The sequence below is a fragment of the Lithobates pipiens genome, unplaced genomic scaffold, assembly GCF_037356315.1.
Source record: "Lithobates pipiens isolate NorthernLeopardFrog02 unplaced genomic scaffold, aLitPip1_a1.2 Scaffold_66, whole genome shotgun sequence".
Taxonomy (NCBI): domain Eukaryota; kingdom Metazoa; phylum Chordata; class Amphibia; order Anura; family Ranidae; genus Lithobates; species Lithobates pipiens.
In genome coordinates, this window is record NW_027507888.1 from 1,736,467 (window position 1) to 1,754,724 (window position 18,258).

The following is an 18,258-nucleotide window of genomic DNA, read 5'->3' on the forward strand; positions in this document are numbered from 1 at the left end:
CATACACCCCCCCAAGGAAGCTTTAAAACAAAAAGGTTATTAATAATAAGGGGGGTATATGCTGCCGACCACTGATAATAACCCTTTTTAAAATCTTGTTTAGGGGGGGCAGGGATGTGGGTTAATGCTGCCGACCACCGATAATAACCCTTTTTTTTAAAAATCTTGTTTGGGGGGTATGCTGCCGACCACCGCAGCATACCCCCAAAACAAGATTTAAAAAAAAGGGTTATTATCGGTGGTCGGCAGCATTAACCCACATACCTGCCCCCCCAAACAAGATTTACAGGTTGTAGATATGTGCGATTTGCATGTTGTAGATATGTGCGATTTCCAGGTTGTAGATATGTGTGATTTCCAGGTTGTAGATATGTGCGATTTGCAGGTTAGCTACACAGGGCACATGGGTCAGTTGTCCCTGTCGGAGGGCGGAGAGGAGGTTGGTGCCATTGTCACAAACCACCATTCCTGGCTTAAGCTGGCGTGGCGTCAACCACCTCTCGGCCTGCCCCTGCAGAGCTGACAAAACATCCGCCCCAGTGTGGCTCCTGTCCCCCAAACAAACCAGCGCAAGCACGGCATGGCATCGTTTTGCCTGCGTACTTGCGTAGCCCCTGGAACGCCTACGAAGCACCGCTGGTTCTGAGGACAGAGCACTGGAAGAGGCCATGGAGGAAGAAGAAGAGGAGGGGGTGGAGGAGAGAGGTGTGTCACAACCAATAGTAGCATTTTGGAGGCGTGGTGGCGGAACAACCTCCAACACTATGCACCTTGTCCTGCATCCTTCCCAGCTGCCAGAAGAGTGACCCAATGGGCCGTGAAAGACAGGTAACGTCCCTGTCCATGCCTGCTGGACCATGAGTCAGCGGTAATATGCACCTTACCGCTGACCGCCCTGTCCAGCGAGGCAAGGACATTGCCTTCCACATGCTGGTAGAGAGCCGGAATCGCCTTCCATGAGAAAAAGTGGCGTTTGGGGACCTGCCACTGAGGAACCGCTCATTGTACAAACTCACGGAAGGGGGCCGAGTCTACCAACTGAAAAGGCAGCAGTTGATGTGCTAGCAATTTAGCCAAGCTAGCATTCAACCGCTGGGCATGTGGATGGCTGGGAGTGAACTTCTTTTGCCGGTCCAGCAGCTGGGGCAGGGACATTTGCCTGCTATAATCGGACGTGGGTGTACCGCTAGCAGAGTTCCCGGAAGCACTTGGCTGTGACACACCTAATTCTACACCTTCATTCCTCTCAGAGCAGGTTTCAGAGAGGACTGAAGGTCTAGTGGGGTTGGAGATGCCAGCTGATGAGGAGCAAGGAGAGGTCCGCTTTGTTCTTTGGTGTCATGTACCCAACACTGTGCTCAAAGAGTTCAGGAGACTCCTCAGGAGGACGTGGTGGGTCTAGGGAAGGAGTCACTGATGATGACATTGAGAGGAGGGAAGACGATGCGTTGGCAGCTGCTTTGCTAGTACCCTGAGACTGGGTGAGAGAGGATGAGGAGGATGAAGAGGGCTTGGACATCCACTCTACCAAGTCGTTGGCATGTTGCGGCTCAACATGTCCAGCTGCCGAAAAGAAGGACAAGCGTGTCCCATGGCCACGTGCTGATGACAATGCACCGCGTCCACGACCAGCACTGTTGTCTCTAGACACAGAGCCTGCTTGCCCTCTTTTATCGGCTCGCACCTGTCTGCCTCTCCTTGCTGGCCTTCCAGACATGGTAATGGCCTGAAGGGAGTTGGGTAAAAAAGCAGTTGGGTAGTGTATATTGTGCTAGAGGCACACAACACCCACTAACTCCTGCAGATGCCTTTATTATAGAACACCAGAGATAAAGGGGTATATACAGATGTATACTGTGCTGTGCTGGAGGCACACACAACTTCCAATAACTCCTGCAGATGGCAAGTGGGCTCAAATAGAGAAGAGATATGTAGGTGGATATAGCGGTATGTACTGGGTACAGAGCACGCAGACAGCATGCACTAGCTCCTAACACTACTGACTATTATAAAAGATAGATCAATAGCTATATAGGTGAGGTGAATATAGCGGTGTATACTGCGGTCAGGGCACGCAGACAACAACCACTACACAACAGCAAGATCGAAAATCGGCCAAAAATGATCGGTGTGTACTGTGTTGAAGGTACACAGAACACCCACTAACTCCTGCAGATGCCTTTATTATAGAACACCAGAGATAAAGGGGTATCTTCATGAAATCTTCAAGCAAGATGGGAAGCTATGATCTCTCAAAGCAAGATGGGAAGCCAGGCACACTCCAAGCAAGACGGAATCCCTTTTCTGCTTCTGCAGCATTAGCAGATGGTGGGTACCTACATAAAAATCATGGATGATGATAAAATAAATTTTCTAAATGTACCATTTCAGAATGTATTCCCAGGGGGTCTTCCATCCAGGCTCTAACCAGGCCCGACCCTGGTTAGTATCCGAGATCAGGCGCATTCAGGGTGATGTGGCCGTAGGCGATCTTTTTGGCCACTCTCAACCCTCTTGAAAAACACCAAGATGGTCACCTCGGCAAAAAAGCAGAAAAATAAGAGGTTGTCGACATCAACAACATATTAAAAAAAAGCCTACAGCTCCTGGTATTCCCATGCGGTGTACTATCCAGGTACTAACCAGGTTCGACCCTGCTTAGCATCCGAGATCAGATGAGATCGGGCGCATTCAGGGGGATGTACAGTAAGCGATCTTTCTGGCCACTCTCAACACTCTTGACAAACGCCAACATATTCACCTTGGCAAACAACCAGCAAAATAAAACAGGTCGTCGACGCCAACAACATATTAAGAAAAAGTCTACGGCACCTGGAATTCCCAGGCGGAATCCCACCCAGGTACTAAACAGGCCCGACCCTGCTTAGCATCCAAAATCAAATGAGATCGGGCAAATTCAGGCTGATTTGGTCGTAGGCGATCTTTCTGGCCACTCTCAACCCTCTTGACAAATGCCAAGATGGTCACCTCGGCAAACAAGCAGAAAAATAAAACAGGTCATCGACGCCAACAACATATTAAAAAAAAGAATACGGCACCTGGTATTCCCTGGCGGTTTCCCATCCAGGTGCTAACCATGTCACCCTGAATGTCCCTAGACCTAAGTGCAGCGTAAACCATTATTGGGCAGTATATCGGGGTACCTAGCGCTATAAAAACCTGGCGGTGAACCTAAAAAAAATAAAAGTGCAGTGCTTGGCCTCTTAAATATAAATGTGTATTAATGTGACTTAATAGGAAAAATGTGTGTGTATGGAAAATGTGAAAAACCTAAATAATGTGAAAAATCATTAGTGAAAAATACTTTGAAAACCCAAATGTCCAATGAAGTCAAAAGAAATGAATCTGTAACTCAAATGTCCATTAAAGTGAAAAACTAAATAATCATAAAAAATAATGTGACACAATATAAAGTCCCATGTGAAATATAAGATAAAAAATGATGATTGATCTTGTATGTTCAAAACAACAATAATAATGCTTGACCACATGGACCCTTCACCTCTGTAAACCAATAATGAATGCACCTGGGGTGATTATCACCCCAGGTGCATTAGCATTATCCAGGAGCAGCACCAGTGATATGACGTTTTGAGGCCTAAGGCCGCGTACACACGGGCGGACTGTTCGCCCAACTTTGTCCGCTGAACAGTGTTTCAGCGGACAGTCCGCTCGTGTGTGGGCGTTCAGCGGACAGTTTCAGCGGACAGTTTGACGAACAAAGTTTTTCGGAATTTCCGTAAAACTGTCCGCTGAAACTTGGTTTGAGCGGACAGTCCGCTCGTGTGTAGGCTTGTTCGTCAAACTAAGTTCCGCGCATACTCAGAAAGAATTTACAGGGCGGAAGCGCTCGGTCTTGTAAAACTAGTGTTCGTATTGAAGCTAGCATATTCGTCATGCTGCTAATTTTGTGGTTTTTTTTTAATATAGCCCGTTCTTTTCTTCTTCGTAATGCAAGAAAAGTGAAGTAGCTTTGCTGCTTATATTCACACAGAGTTATACTACAAGTTTTTATTCATCCTCATCCTATGATTAATCTTCCAATTATAGCAAAAATATATTCCCAATTTATATAAAAAAAAAACAAAAAAACAAACCAACCCAAAAAAAAAATATATATATATATATATATATATATATATATATATATTTATGGTGTGGAGCCCTCTGACTGATACGGTTAAGGATGACAAACAAGGTTAACATAAACTCGCTTACTTGAAATGGACCTGAAAGTGTGCCCTTGGTCTGACGTACGGTATACCAAAATAAGGGGGCATACCTTAGATAGAAAGTGGGTGATAAATGAAATGAATATGAATGGAGTGAAATGAGTACTCTCATGAGGAGTATGATGCTTGAGAAATGCCCTGAAAAAGGGGATGGGTGGGTGGGTATCACGCACCGGAACCGACGAGGAAGACAGGCGAACGAGCTGGTTATATACTCCACCGGGCTCCTCCCATAATTTCAGGCCACCATACTGGCCTTTCTATTTATGGTGTGGAGCCCTCTGACCGATACGGTTAAGGATGACAAACAAGGTTAACATAAACTCGCTTACTTGAAATGGACCTGAAAGTGTGCCCTTGGTCTGACGTACGGTATACCAAAATAAGGGGGCAAAAACATTCAGGTAGGGGTTGCATTTTATTGATCCAAGTTTGTTACTGGGTGAGCTCGACAAAGGCCTGGGTCATCTCCGCTTGCGGATTGGGTATGTAGCGGGCGAAACAGGTGGACCTCCATCTGCCCAACTTCTTGATAATGTGAGTAGGACAGAGGTGAAGGATACCCGGGAGTATCCTGAGACGTTCCACCGGGCAGCGTTCAGAGGTTTAGTGAGAAATGGCAGAAGGGGACTAACTCCTGGTTGATCAGCCAAAAAGGGCCGACAGGCGCGTGAGAATGGCGACCGGGTACCAGCGGTTGTTGGACTTATAGAGGTGTATGTCCGAACCCGAGCCAAGCTGCTGCGTCTTGGAGACTGCTAAGTGTAAGACGAAATGGTCTTCGTATCGGACCAGGTGGTGCTCGCACAGCATGCGTGCTGTGAGGCTACAACAAGTAACTCGCTTGGCCGTAAGAAGCCGTAGAAGGCCAGGTGTATGGCTGCTTGTAAATGACACTAATGTGGAGACCGAAAAGGTGAAGTGGCCAGGAAATCTGACATATTTCTAAACGTCTCCTGTGACAGGCAGTCGTTTTGGTGCCGGCCATCGGCTGGCGCTTTCTGGATACCGCGTATAACAGCCCGAACGGCGTGGTAAAATAGGAAGGGTACGGTAGGGTCCTGGAGGGACGTGAAATGTTGTACACCGGTCAGGTATAGCCGGATCGTATTAAAGGATAACGCCAACTGCGAGTGGCAGTAGGCAATGAAGGCTATGACTTGCTTGACACGGGACGTCTCTGTACTGTGATACGTGATGAAGTTGGTTAAAGGCCCTCCAGGCTGATTGATAGGCTTTGAGGGTATTGCGGGAAAGGGAGTGATCAAATGAGTTGGGTAGCCGCTAGGAGGTGAGGGGCTAATCCAGGGTCAGTTGAGACCAGTCCGGGATAGCTGCTGATGTTAGTCCGGCTCCGGGTACCTGAACGAAAACGAGACAAGGTTAAAAGCGGGAGAGGGCGTCCGCTGCCTGATTGACTTTACCGGGGATAAAGGAAGAATGGATGTTGAACTGAAACAACAACAAGAGCTGGACCAGTCGACGTAGGAAGGACATAACCAACAGAGAGGGCGCCTTGGCGCAGCCAGGAATTGCCAGTAACTGGGGAGGCCAGGGAGCTGCGAGCCAGAGGTGGCCAAAAAAACAGCCGCAAGCCCGTGGAGGCCGCTGCGTCGGTCATCACCTGGGGAGAAAGGGAAGACACGGAGGGAATGAACAGGGAGACGTCATTCCCAGACGATAGGAATTCCTCCCGCATAGCAAGGACTGCTATTGCCGCGGGAACCCGGCTGAGGACTTGCTCCGGATCCTGTGAGAGGGACAGTAAGACCAATAGGCGTGACACAAAGGCGCGACCCCTGAGGGATGATGTGCATAGCGACGCTCGACATGCCGTGAAGGGACTGTAGGTGTCTTTTGGATGACTAAACTGGGAAATATGCGAGGATATTATATGTCCGTAAAGATGGCAGTTGTAATGGGCGAGCATTGGCCGATGGCTATGGGCTGATGCCTCTGGACGCCTCGTAGTGGGGATCTTGCTGTATGGGCCGTAACAACAGATGGCTCTCCGAGCATTGTAAGGATAAGAAATGTTGAACGCTGGCTAGAAATAGCCTGGGCGTGCTACAGGAAGAAGCCAGTCGCGTGTGTCAACATGATCCTGGTGCGGACGGAAGTTGAACTCAACTGTCCCAAGGAAGAGAAGGACAGACAGGCAACAGTGAGTGGCTTGTAAGAAAAGCCACAGGAGACGAGTGGCCAATTAAGAGCTGCTGAGAATGACGTGTAGCCAGTTAGCGTGTCACTGAGAACGTGCTTGCAACAAATGATTGCAAGAAGTTATGCTAAGTCGCGAGCCTTGGCATGACTAAAGGTTGTGTTTGAACGTGTGCTTGCGACAATTGCCCGGGAGTTTGTCACAGGAGACGTGTACGTGGTGACTGTGAGCAATTCGTGTTACCGCATGTGCACTGCGAAGACTGCGGGAGTTGTGCTTGCATGTATGTTTGGATGCGTGCTTGCGATGGTTGCAAGATGTTACCCAGGATGCGTGCTTGCCATGATTACAAGATGTTATGCTAGGACGCGTGCCTGCAACGATTGCAAGGATTTACAGTAGGCTTCATGGGTAGCCAGGCCGGAAAAGACAGAAGTCCATCCTGGTCCAACCACAAATCAAAATAATAAGGTATCACACCACCCGACACCCCAATTCTACGCCCGCAGCTGATCCAGAGGAAGGCAAAAAACCCCAACAGAGCATAGCCCAATTTGCTACAGTAGGGGAAAAAATTCCTTCCTGACCCCTCGAGAGGCAATCGGATTTTCCCTGGATCAACTATGCCTATAAGTATAAGTACCCTGTAATACAACGAACATTTAGGAAGGTATCCAGGCTTTCCCCAAAGCAACCTATTGAGCAGCCAGAAGTGCCTGCCAGCAATGATTGCCATAAGTTGTGCCTGGACATCAGCTTGCAATGATTGCAAGAGGCCTATGCTTGAATGCGTGCTTGCCATGATTGCAAGAGGTCTACGCTCGAATGCGTGCTTGCAATGATCGCTAGAGGTCTAGGCTCGAATGCGTGCTTGCAACGATTGAAAGAGGTCTATGCTCGAATGCGTGCTTGCAATGATTGCAAGAGGTTTATGCTCGAATGCGTGCTTGCAACGACTGCAAGAGGTCTATGCTCGAACGCGTGCTTGTAATGAGTGCAAGAGGTCTATGCTCGAATGCGTGCTTGTAACGAGTGCAAGAGGTCTAGGCTCGAATGCGTGCTTGCAACGACTGCAAGAGGACTACGCTCGAATGCGTGCTTGCAATGAGTGCGAGAGGTCTACAATGATTGCGATTAGTCTATCTCTGGATGCGTGCTTGCAACGATTGCAAGAAGTCTACGCTTGGATGTGTATCTACGATGATTGCACGAAGTCTACGCTTGTATGTGGAGAAACACAACGAAACACGCCTAAACGAAGCTGTGTTCTTCCCTTTTGAGGCAACTTTATAATGAAATGAGGCCGAGGAGCAAGGCCCCCCTGGTAGGCATTCAAACCTTGAAAAATCAACTGGACCCAAACCGGGGAGCGGCATGTGACAGTGAGATGAGAGAACCTGCCATGACAGAGATCCGGATCGCCATGCCACAACTTGCGACTGAGCACGAAACGGATCCTGGAGCATGTACTGAAATGAGGCCATTCCTGGGGCACGCCGAGACGAATTTGGTACACCGATGTGACTATTCGTACCGGAACGTGATAGGTGAAATGAAATGAAAACCCATGACAAAGACAAGAATCAGAGGACGAGCCCTTGAACCAAACAGATGAATCCTGTCCTTGGAGCATGTACTGAAATGAGGCGTAACAGCTGGGCGCGCCGGAACGAATCGGTGCATAAATAAATGCAACAGGATTCGAATCGGAGCGTAATAAGTGACCGAAATGATATGCCATGACAGAGATAAGATTCAACGACTGGACTGATGGTTACAACAAAGAATCCGACTCTGGAGCATGTACTGAAATGAGGCGTAGCAGCTGGGCACACCAGAACAAATCGGTGCAAAAAAGAATGCGACAGGATTCGAATTGGAGCGTAATAAGTGACAGAAATGATATCCCATGACAGAGACAAGATTCAACGACTGGACTGATGGTAACAATAAAGAATCCGTCTCTGGAGCATGTACTGAAATGAGGCATAGCAGCTGGGCACACCAGAACGAATCGGTGCATAAAAGAATGCGACAGGATTCGAATTGGAGTGTAATAAGTGACAGAAATGATATCCCATGACAGAGACAGGATTCAACGACTGGACTGTAGGTTACAAAGAATCCGTCTCTGGAGCATGTACCGAAATGAGGCGTAGCAGCTGGGCACACCAAGACGAATCGGTGCATAGAAGAATGCGACAGGATTCGAATTGGAGCGTAATAAGTGACAGAAATGATATGCCATGACAAAGACAAGAATCAGGGATCGTGCGTGAACCTGCGAGTGATTCAGTCTCTGGAGCATGTACAGAAATGAGGCCAAACCCTGGGGCACTTCAAAGCGAATCGGTGCACCAGAGGTGCGACAGGATTCACGCCGGAGCGCGACTAGTGACAGAAATGATTCGAAACGGAAGAAATGACTGGGACTGAAATGACTTGGAATGAGATGAAATAAAATACATAACATAACTGCATGAATGAAGAGATATATTCGAATTGAAGCAGACCAAGCGAAACGTGCGGACTGCTTGCCTTGTCGTAACAAGCAGACGGCTGTGAGTCGAACGATTCGACCGATACTAATAGAAATGCTCGGGCAGTCGAACGGTTTCGAATGCCGTACCTGCGAATGAATCGCCTGACGTGGCGTAATCGAACGTGTCGAAAGGTAATAACGACTACATCGAAAGTAGAAAACAGTGACATGCGTACGAGGGCCACAGAAAACATTCGATTTGAAAGCAGCGAGCGGCTCGTGAGCACAGGGAATGTTGACGGTACATCGAAATACATGAATTGAAAAGGGGGTGCCGAAGCCCTACCTGCGACAGCCAGCCCGACGTGTGACGATAAATTCGATGGGTACGACGACACTCCGACGGCGGAAACCGACGGACGGTGATGAACGAGAAGACGAGTTGTCAAGACGGGGACGAAAAATGCGGGAACTGACGAACAGGCTCACTGCGTCTGGTCTGGATAGTCGGCCCTTGATACCTGACGTATCAGGTATCGCGCACCGGAACCGACGAGGAAGACAGGCGAACGAGCTGGTTATATACTCCACCGGGCTCCTCCCATAATTTCAGGCCACCATACTGGCCTTTCTATATATATATATATATATATATATATATATATATATATATATATATATATATATATATATATATATATTTATATATATATATATATATATATATTTATATTTATATATTTATTTATTTATTTTTTTATTTCAGGAAAAAAAAAATCTATTACTATATATTTTTGGAACTACTATTGTTTTTTTTTTTTTTTTTTTTTTTTTGGGGTGGGGGGTTTGAAACAAGATGGACTTGCATTTTTTTGGGCCAAGCAGGACTATGCAAGTAGAGATAGATAGATAGATAGATAGATAGATAGATAGATAGATAGATAGATAGATAGATAGATACCCAAACCATCATTTTAGCCTACACATGATTGCATGTTCAAAATCAGCAGAGCTTCCCCTCATTTCAAATGTTAAGCCTCAAATTTACAGCGAATGCACTTCCAAGTGCACTTGCAGTGCTTTAAAAATTGCACTTGAAGTTAGCATATTTACATGAACATGTGTTTTGTTAATAACCCCCAGAGTCTTTTGACATGTATCTGCCTACTCACAAATAAACTTTGTTTTTTTTAACCCAAAATTATACAAAAATATTGATAAAAAAAAAAAAAAAAGAAACCATACAAGATTTTTTTGAAATCAAAAATTTTTAGTTTTCCTCAGAACCAAAATAAATCAAGAGGGAGGCAACACTTTAGACAATTTTGACGTTTGTGAAGCCTTTTGTCCCCCAGGCACACATCAAGTGAGTGGACACGAAAATTCCGAACCTGCGTAGCATGTACATAGGGAGCACAACCAGGTCCTAGAATCCCAAAGACCAGGAACAGCAGCAGATGAGATCTATGTCCCCAGACTGTGGTACTACAACAGCCTGCGTCTTCTTTCAGAGCAGACTGAAGCCAGGCAGTCACTTGCGACTCTTCCGTCTAGCCTTCCCTCCACGCTTCGCTGGAGGCTGTGCCTCTGGTGGTGGAGTTGTGGTAGGAGGAGGAGGAGGAGGAGGAGGAGGAGGAGGAGGAGCAGCAGTAGGGTCTGTTTTGTAGAGCTTCGTGGTGGGTGTGAGCTCACCCTTCAGACCCAGTTGTATGGCATCAAAGAAGATTGCCTCACACATGTTTCTTTGGGGTTTGTCCATTTCTTGGAGCTTGCTAGCCAGATAAGTGGCATAGGCCTCCTGCGGATTGGGGGGTTTGGACAAAATCTGGGTGGCTCGCTGTATCAGCACCAAGGACTCCTCCTCTGTACGGCCCATCCTCCTGGGCCTTTTGCTGGCTAGGCGCGAGGGGAGGGACCTGGCTCTCAGTCCTACTCCTGCTGGGCCCAGCTAGCTCCTGCGTGTGGCTGGTCCCGGCCTCCTCCTCCATACCACTGGTCCCGGCCTCCTCCTGGGTGAGCTCATCCTGTGTAAAAAAACAAAGCAATCAATAACTAAAATATGTCTATATTTAGAAATCATCAATCACTAACAATTTTACAGTTCTCACTTGCAAATACATTTGTCTTGAAATACAAAAGGCTATCATTTTGACACCATCATTTTTCCATCAGTTCATTAAGATTTGAGCCACATTTGTGTAAACTACTGTATCCTTCTATCTAATTTAATTTGTGATGAAATCCTAGATTTGGAAGCAATTCAAACATTGAACTTGACATCATTAATATTTGAGCAATCCAAACGTTAGAAACTAAAATATACCTGGCTCCAGCTGGGCGCATCAACTTCGTCCAGCAAGGAAGGGTCTGGATCTTCCAGGGATGGCTCACCTGAGGCGGAGGGAACGGTGGAGGGACGGGTAGACGGAAGAGTCGAAAGTGACGGCCTGGCTTCTGACGTGTCATCCAGAAAACGCAGCCTGTCATAATACCACAGCCTAGGTACATAGACCTGACCTGCTGCTGCTCCTGATGTTTGGGACTCTAGGATCTTTCTTTGCTCCCGCCTATACGCGCTACGCAGGTTCTGAATTTTGGCGTTCACAAAGGCAGTGTCTGCCTGGGGGACTCGGGTTTTCACAAACGCCAAAACTGTCTCCAGTGTCTTCTTCCGGGCAGCACGGATTGGGTATTGGGGGTGTTTTGTATCCCACAGATTGCTGTGGGACTCCACTAGATCTATAAAGGTGGAGAGGAAGGCCTCCTCTTTAAAGGGGTCTGCAGTATACTTTAGCATTTTCTGAAAAAAAAAAAAAAAAAAAAAAGTCAGACCAAATGCACACTATATTGTGACAATGTAGGCGAGACACACACTACTACACACGCTACCCCCCCCCCCCCACACACACACACACACACACACACACACACACACACACACACACACACACACACACACAAACACTCCCCCCCACACACACACACTCTACACACACTACTGCCCCCCCCCCCACACACACACACACACACACACACACACACACACACACACACACACACACACACACACACACACACACACACACACTAGCCCCACCCCCACACTACCACACCAAGCCCACTCAACCACCAACCCACATAGAAATCAATTAAACATCAATAAGAATAAAATTCAATATGGATATCCCTAACGCAGGCTTTAAATTAACCGAAAATAAAATGATAACTATCTTACCGTCGCGTGTAGCACTCGCTGCTCCCGTTCGGACAAGCGTACGGCCTCGTGGTACCGCTTTATATACGGCGCATGCGCTCAGGCTCCGCCTGCGTCGCCCGCCCCTGACGTTCCTTGCGACCGTGTTTCCACGCCCCTTTTACCCTCCTTCCGCTGTGGGTGTATGAGAGTGGAAAATGGCGGATGCAAGTTCAATTAGCAGCGTGAGCAGCGCGGAGGAAAGCCATGGGCCCCAAGCAAGGAGGAGATATAAGGCCACCAATATGGCGTTCGAAGAGATGGTGGAGATGGTATCTATCCTTAAAAGTGAGGATTATGATGGGGAACATGGCCCTTACCCAAAACCAAATATAAGGAAAAGCGCCATCTTGGACGAGGTGGTCACAGCCTTGGAGTCAAAATTCGGGGTACGGAGAGGAAAGGACCAGCTGCGGAAAAGATGGTCGGACATCAAGTCCAGGGAGCCGGAGCAATATCATCGGATCATGAAGGCCCTGAAAAAAAGTGAGTAAACTGCGCTTTTTCCGTGACTGTCGGACATAATCGTTCGTGTACATACCGTATCTGAATCCGGCGGATTTGATCCTAATCATTCGTGTAGGTACCTTATGTGAATCCGGCGGGTTTTATCCTAATCGTTCGTGATCATACCGTAGGTGAATCTGGCGGATTTGATCTCAATCGTTCGTGTAGGTACCGTTTGTGAAACTGGCGGATTTGATCCTAATCGTTCGTGTACATACCGTATGTGAATCTGGCGGATTTGATCGTTCGTGTAGTTAATAGTTCATGTAATGAGCTCATATGGTTGTTCATATATGTGGGCGTAAATAGCATGAATTTGTATATGGTGTAAATTTATCTGGTGTTGGATTAGATTTTAATTAGTTATTATTTCTTTGGTATTGTTCATGATAAACTGAATTGTCACGCTCAGTTTATAGGAAATGAATTTTTGCTAAAGTTTCCTAAATTTATTCAGTGCAATGTAGACTCAATCAAAAAAAAAAAAAAAAAGATAGATGATAGATAGATAGATAGATAGATAGATAGATAGATAGATAGATAGATAGATAGATAGATAGAATGCTGGTTCAACATCTGGACTGGGAAACATTTAAGTGTAGTTTGGGACATCATAGAACATTTTTTGACATAATCACACACAGGTACTCCAGGGGATGATTCGAGTGTGTCCGTCTGTGAAACTTGGACAAAAGATATAAAGTATCACAGTTTGGTTAAAGGCTAGGTTCACATTGCTGCAATGTAAGAGATCGAATGTGATTTGCACCGCACTGCAGTGCAAATCACATGTGATCTCTGTGTGATGCGATTTCAGCCATACATATAGTATGGCTGAATTTGCATCGCATCCGGCCCAAACTTGTACATGGCCCTTTTTTTAGTGCACAGCTGAATCGGATCACATGGGTATTCACACCATGTGGTCCGATTCCTGTCCGAGTTTAAAGATTGCACTGTGAAATGAGAACTAATTCGGAGGTGTCAATAAAACTTTACACTGATACTCCCAACAGGTCACATAGGGCAGTCGAACTGCACATGCGATGCGTGAAACCACAGTAGATTTGCTGCGTTCGCACATCGCACCAGTCTGAACACAGCCTAACTAAAAAAAAAGTCATTTTAAGGATGTATTAAACTAGGATCTTGTAATAACCAGCTAATAATTGTACACCACTTCAAACCAATGTTTCATATTCACATTTCGGAACTCAAATATCACTATGCTTAAAAGTATCTTTTATTTTTTTTATTTTTTATTTTTTTTTTTTTTCATTCTCATAGGGAAACAAAGACTCAGCCAAGAGGCGGAGCAGCCCATGACCCCCCGACCTCGCCAGCCTGATTGGGCAATTAGCCCCAGCCCCAGCCCCAACCCCAGCCCTGCGTCGGTATTGGAGCTGCCCAGTCCTGTGTCTGCGAGGGAGCAGCCAAGCTCGGTATCCTCCGCTGGACCAAGCTCCGTAGCTCCACTGGATGAGCCGAGCCCAGGGCTAGATGTGGAGGAGGAAGAGCAGGTGGAGTTACACACCCCACAAAGTGAGTGTCTGACAACCCAGCTTAAGGTAAACAATTAATGGCTGTATATTTTAACCAATTTTTTTTATCTACACATGTTTTTAGGTGATCTGGTTGTGGTAGAACAAGTCGCGGACCCATTTACCAGTGATAGTGCCCAGAGGATGATTGGTGACATAATGGCCTGGAATGGGCAGATTGACCGTATGGAGAACCAGATTCTCAACATACAAAGAGAACTGATTACTATGAGGCAGGGAATGAAGAACATGATCGATGTTTTAGGGAGAATCTAAGCCCCTTTTCCCTAAAACCCAATCGATCATGTTCTTCATTCCCTTGGAACAACGTTTTTAATGTTTTAAAAACATAGTTTTTAGAGGCCAAATTTTGAAGATGCACACGGTGTGTCAACATGTGCTATGTGCCATCAGAGGATCGCAATGGACGCATTTGGTGTTTGCAAACCCTTCCTCATTCTAGTATGTGAGAGGAAGGGATTGCACACACCAAACACGTCCATTGATCACTCATGATGGTACATAGCACATGTTGACATTACCATTTTTTGGTGTGCATCTTCAAAATTTGGCTTTACTCCTTGTTTTATGTAAATAGTTAAAAATCTGATTTTATTTTTTTATTTTTGTGATAATTGTTTTTTAGATATTTCTATATATATTCTATGTTTACAAAAAAAAAAAAAAAAAAATAAAATTCCCCCCCCAAAAAAAAAAACAATTAAAAAAAAAAAAAAAAAAAAAAACACCAAAAAAATATCTAAAACAGAGGTACTAGTTGGCATGTGCACTATTAAAAAATCAAAAAAAAAAGATGTGTGTGTGTGTGTGTCTACTTCTTTCAATACTCAATACCAGTTTGGGAAGTCATTTTGTGTTTTCTGTCACAAAGGGCCTTATTTCCTATTGTCAAAAACCACTTTGCAATACAAATGCACTAGGACAGGAATATGCAATTAGTGGAAATCCAGCTGTTGCAGAACTACAAGTCCCATGAAGCATAGCAAGACTGACAGCCACAAGCATGAGACCCAGAGGCATGATTGACTTGTAGTTTTGCACCAGCTGGAGGTTGGCCAATTGCATATCCCTGAATTAGGACAATGTAGGAGACAAGCAATGTGAAAAGCAAACAAGAACCAAACTTAAAAATTTGAACAGACAAGACATATTTCAAGAAATTTTTTTTTTTATTGCTCAGCTGGCATTGGAATAGCCCCCCTACCATTAAAATAGCTGACATAGCGGTCACACACCTCACGTGCTGTTTGGGGGGCTAAGCCAGGAAGGGCATGATCCAGCCCTGTCAGTTCTGGAAATATGAGTCCGGCCTCAGGCCCAATAGGCTGCAGGTACTGGTTACCTGAAAATTTACGTAGAAAATTGTGCAGAATGCAGCAGCACAGAATCACATAGTTCAGTTTATATTCTACAAGGTTGATCGCTCTCAGTAACAGACGGAACCGGCTGGCCATAATGCCAAAGGCACTCTCCACAACCCTTCTTGCTCTGGCCAGCCGGTAATTAAAAACCCTCCTCTCCGGGGTGAGGGTCATTTGGGGGAAGGGTTTCATAAGATGTTCACTCAGACCGAGCGCTTCATCAGCCAGAAACACAAACGGTAGACCCTCCACATTCTCGGCATCTGGTGGCAAGTCCAGGCCACCAGTGATGAGACGGTGGCAGAACTCGGTCTGCCTAAAGACTCCTCCGTCAGACATCCGGCCGTTCTTCCCCACATCCACATAAAGAAAGTCACATTGTGCCGACACCACTGCCATTAGCACCACACTATGGAACCCCTTATAATTCCAATAGTAGGACCCCGAATGTGGTGGGGGCACAATCCTCACGTTTCCCGCCGATCGCCCCTCCGCAGTTGGGGAAGTCCCAACGGGCAGCGAATTGGGAAGCCACAGTCTGCCATTCCTGTGGCGTGGAAGGACACTGGAGAGTCAAACACAGGGAAAAAAAAAAAAAAAAATTGTCATTAAATAAAAACAATTCATAACAACTAAAACACCAAGCCCCAATATAGCATGAACTCGTTCCCGAGTACGTCCACTCTCCATGGCTTTGAAACCGTCGGCTGGACAGACAAGCTCAACTGAACGCACTGAAGAACAGCCAGACCTATGAAGAACGACCTGAAACACAGAAACGAGCGGACCAGAAGCGCCCAACAGGTACAACTGATCCACGCGTACCGAAAGGCAGATATACACCTCACAGGTAGACTGCGCCGCAGTGAACGGACAAATTAAGCTGAAGTCTAAAAATCGCGAATCGTCTCTAACCAAACTTCTACTAACGCAAAGTCAGCAGAAGGAGCCCAAAGGGTGCTTTGTTGTGTCTTGTGCTTCCTGTTTCTAGTCCCGTCGTACGTGACGTACGTCATCGTGCACGGTTTCAGCGGACTGTTTGTTCGTCGTGTGTGGCCATGTCCGTCCATGCTAATTTTGAGCGGACTGTTTGCCGAAACTGTTTGACGGACAAAGTTGGGCGAACAGTCCGCGCGTGTGTACGCGGCCTTAGAGAGGATCCGAGCGTATTTGGAGACTACGTGATATCCGAAGGATTGGGTCGTTTCCCGGCTTCTTGCACCGAACGATTGGGTCGGCTTTTGGCTTCCTTATCGAAACGTCTATGTGATCGTATCTGCGCAGACTGACCTCCCTTAACAGGGGGTCACTGGAGATCTGGTAAGCCTCCATTCATTATTGGTTTACAGAGGTGAAGGGTCCACGTGGTCAAGCATTATTATTGTTGTTTTGAACATACAAGATCAATCATCATTTTTTGTCTTATATTTCACATGGGACTTTATATTGTGTCACATTATTTTTTATGATTATTTGGTTTTTCACTTTAATGGACATTTGAGTTACAGATTCATTTCTTTTGACTTCATTGGACATTTGGGTTTTCAAAGTATTTTTCACTAATGATTTTTCACATTATTTAGGTTTTTCACATTTTCCATACACACACATTTTTCCTATTAAGTCACATTTATATTTAAGAGGCCAAGCGAAACACTTTTACTTTTTTCTGCTTTTGTGTGCCCAGTATCCGGGTTATAGTGTTCAGCTGCTGTTTTTATATCATTTTATTTAATTTTATTTTACTAAGCGCAGATTTCTAATTTCTTTTGTAACCTAAAAAAAATAACTAGCTACTTAGCGGCACCAGTGACACTAATGGAGCGATCAGAAAAACGATCGCTTAGTGACACTGGCAAAAGGGGGTGAAAGGGTTAACTCTAGGGGCAATCAGGGGGTTAAACCTTTATTGGGGGGGTAGGGGGCTACCCTGGACCTAACATTAACTGCCCTGACAGTATTTACTGTCACAACTGACACTAAATGCAGTGATCAATAAATAAATGATCACTGCAATCAGTGACACTGTGACTGGGAGGGAAAGGCGGGGGGCGATCGGGGGGGGGGGGGTTGTGTGCCTACATGTCAGTGTAGTGTTGGTGCACACTTACTTCTTACTTACACACTGTTCTTCTCGTAGTCCGGTCAATAAGACCGCCCCGAGGAGAATGACATCACTTCCTCCCTGCCTGCCTGTGTTTACTATACACAGCGGGGGAAGCTTCTCATTCGCCAGGAGCGATCGAGAGGGGATGGCCAGAAACCAACGGCCATCCCCTCATCCCGGATCGCTCCTGAAGCGAAACGGAAAGCCGCATCCAGCGGGAGGGGGGTCCGATCGGACCCCCCACCCACTGGAAGGCAAGCACGTACATGTACGTGCTTTCATAGTTTCATAGTTAGTTAGGTTGAAAAAAGACACCAGTCCATCCAGTTCAACCTGGGTCTGGGTGTGAGTGTCTACAATTGTCCCTATTCCTGTACATTGCACACTCACATTGGTCCCTACCCTCAAGGAGCCCACAATCCAAGGTCCCCATGCATATACTAGGGCCAATTATGGACAGAGGCCAATTAACTTACCTGCATGTCTTTGGATTGTGGGAGGAAACCGGAGTACCTGGAGAAAACCCACGCAGACACAGGGAGAACATGCAAACTCCAAGCAGGTAGTGTTGT

General features: G+C 46.2%; 2 pseudogenes; both read right to left on the reverse strand.

Moving 5' to 3' along the window:
- Positions 1-2,594: 2,594 nt before the first annotated feature.
- Positions 2,595-2,712, reverse strand: LOC143958987 (5S ribosomal RNA; annotated as a pseudogene).
- A 108-nt stretch (positions 2,713-2,820) lies between these two features.
- Positions 2,821-2,939, reverse strand: LOC143959015 (5S ribosomal RNA; annotated as a pseudogene).
- Positions 2,940-18,258: the final 15,319 nt, after the last annotated feature.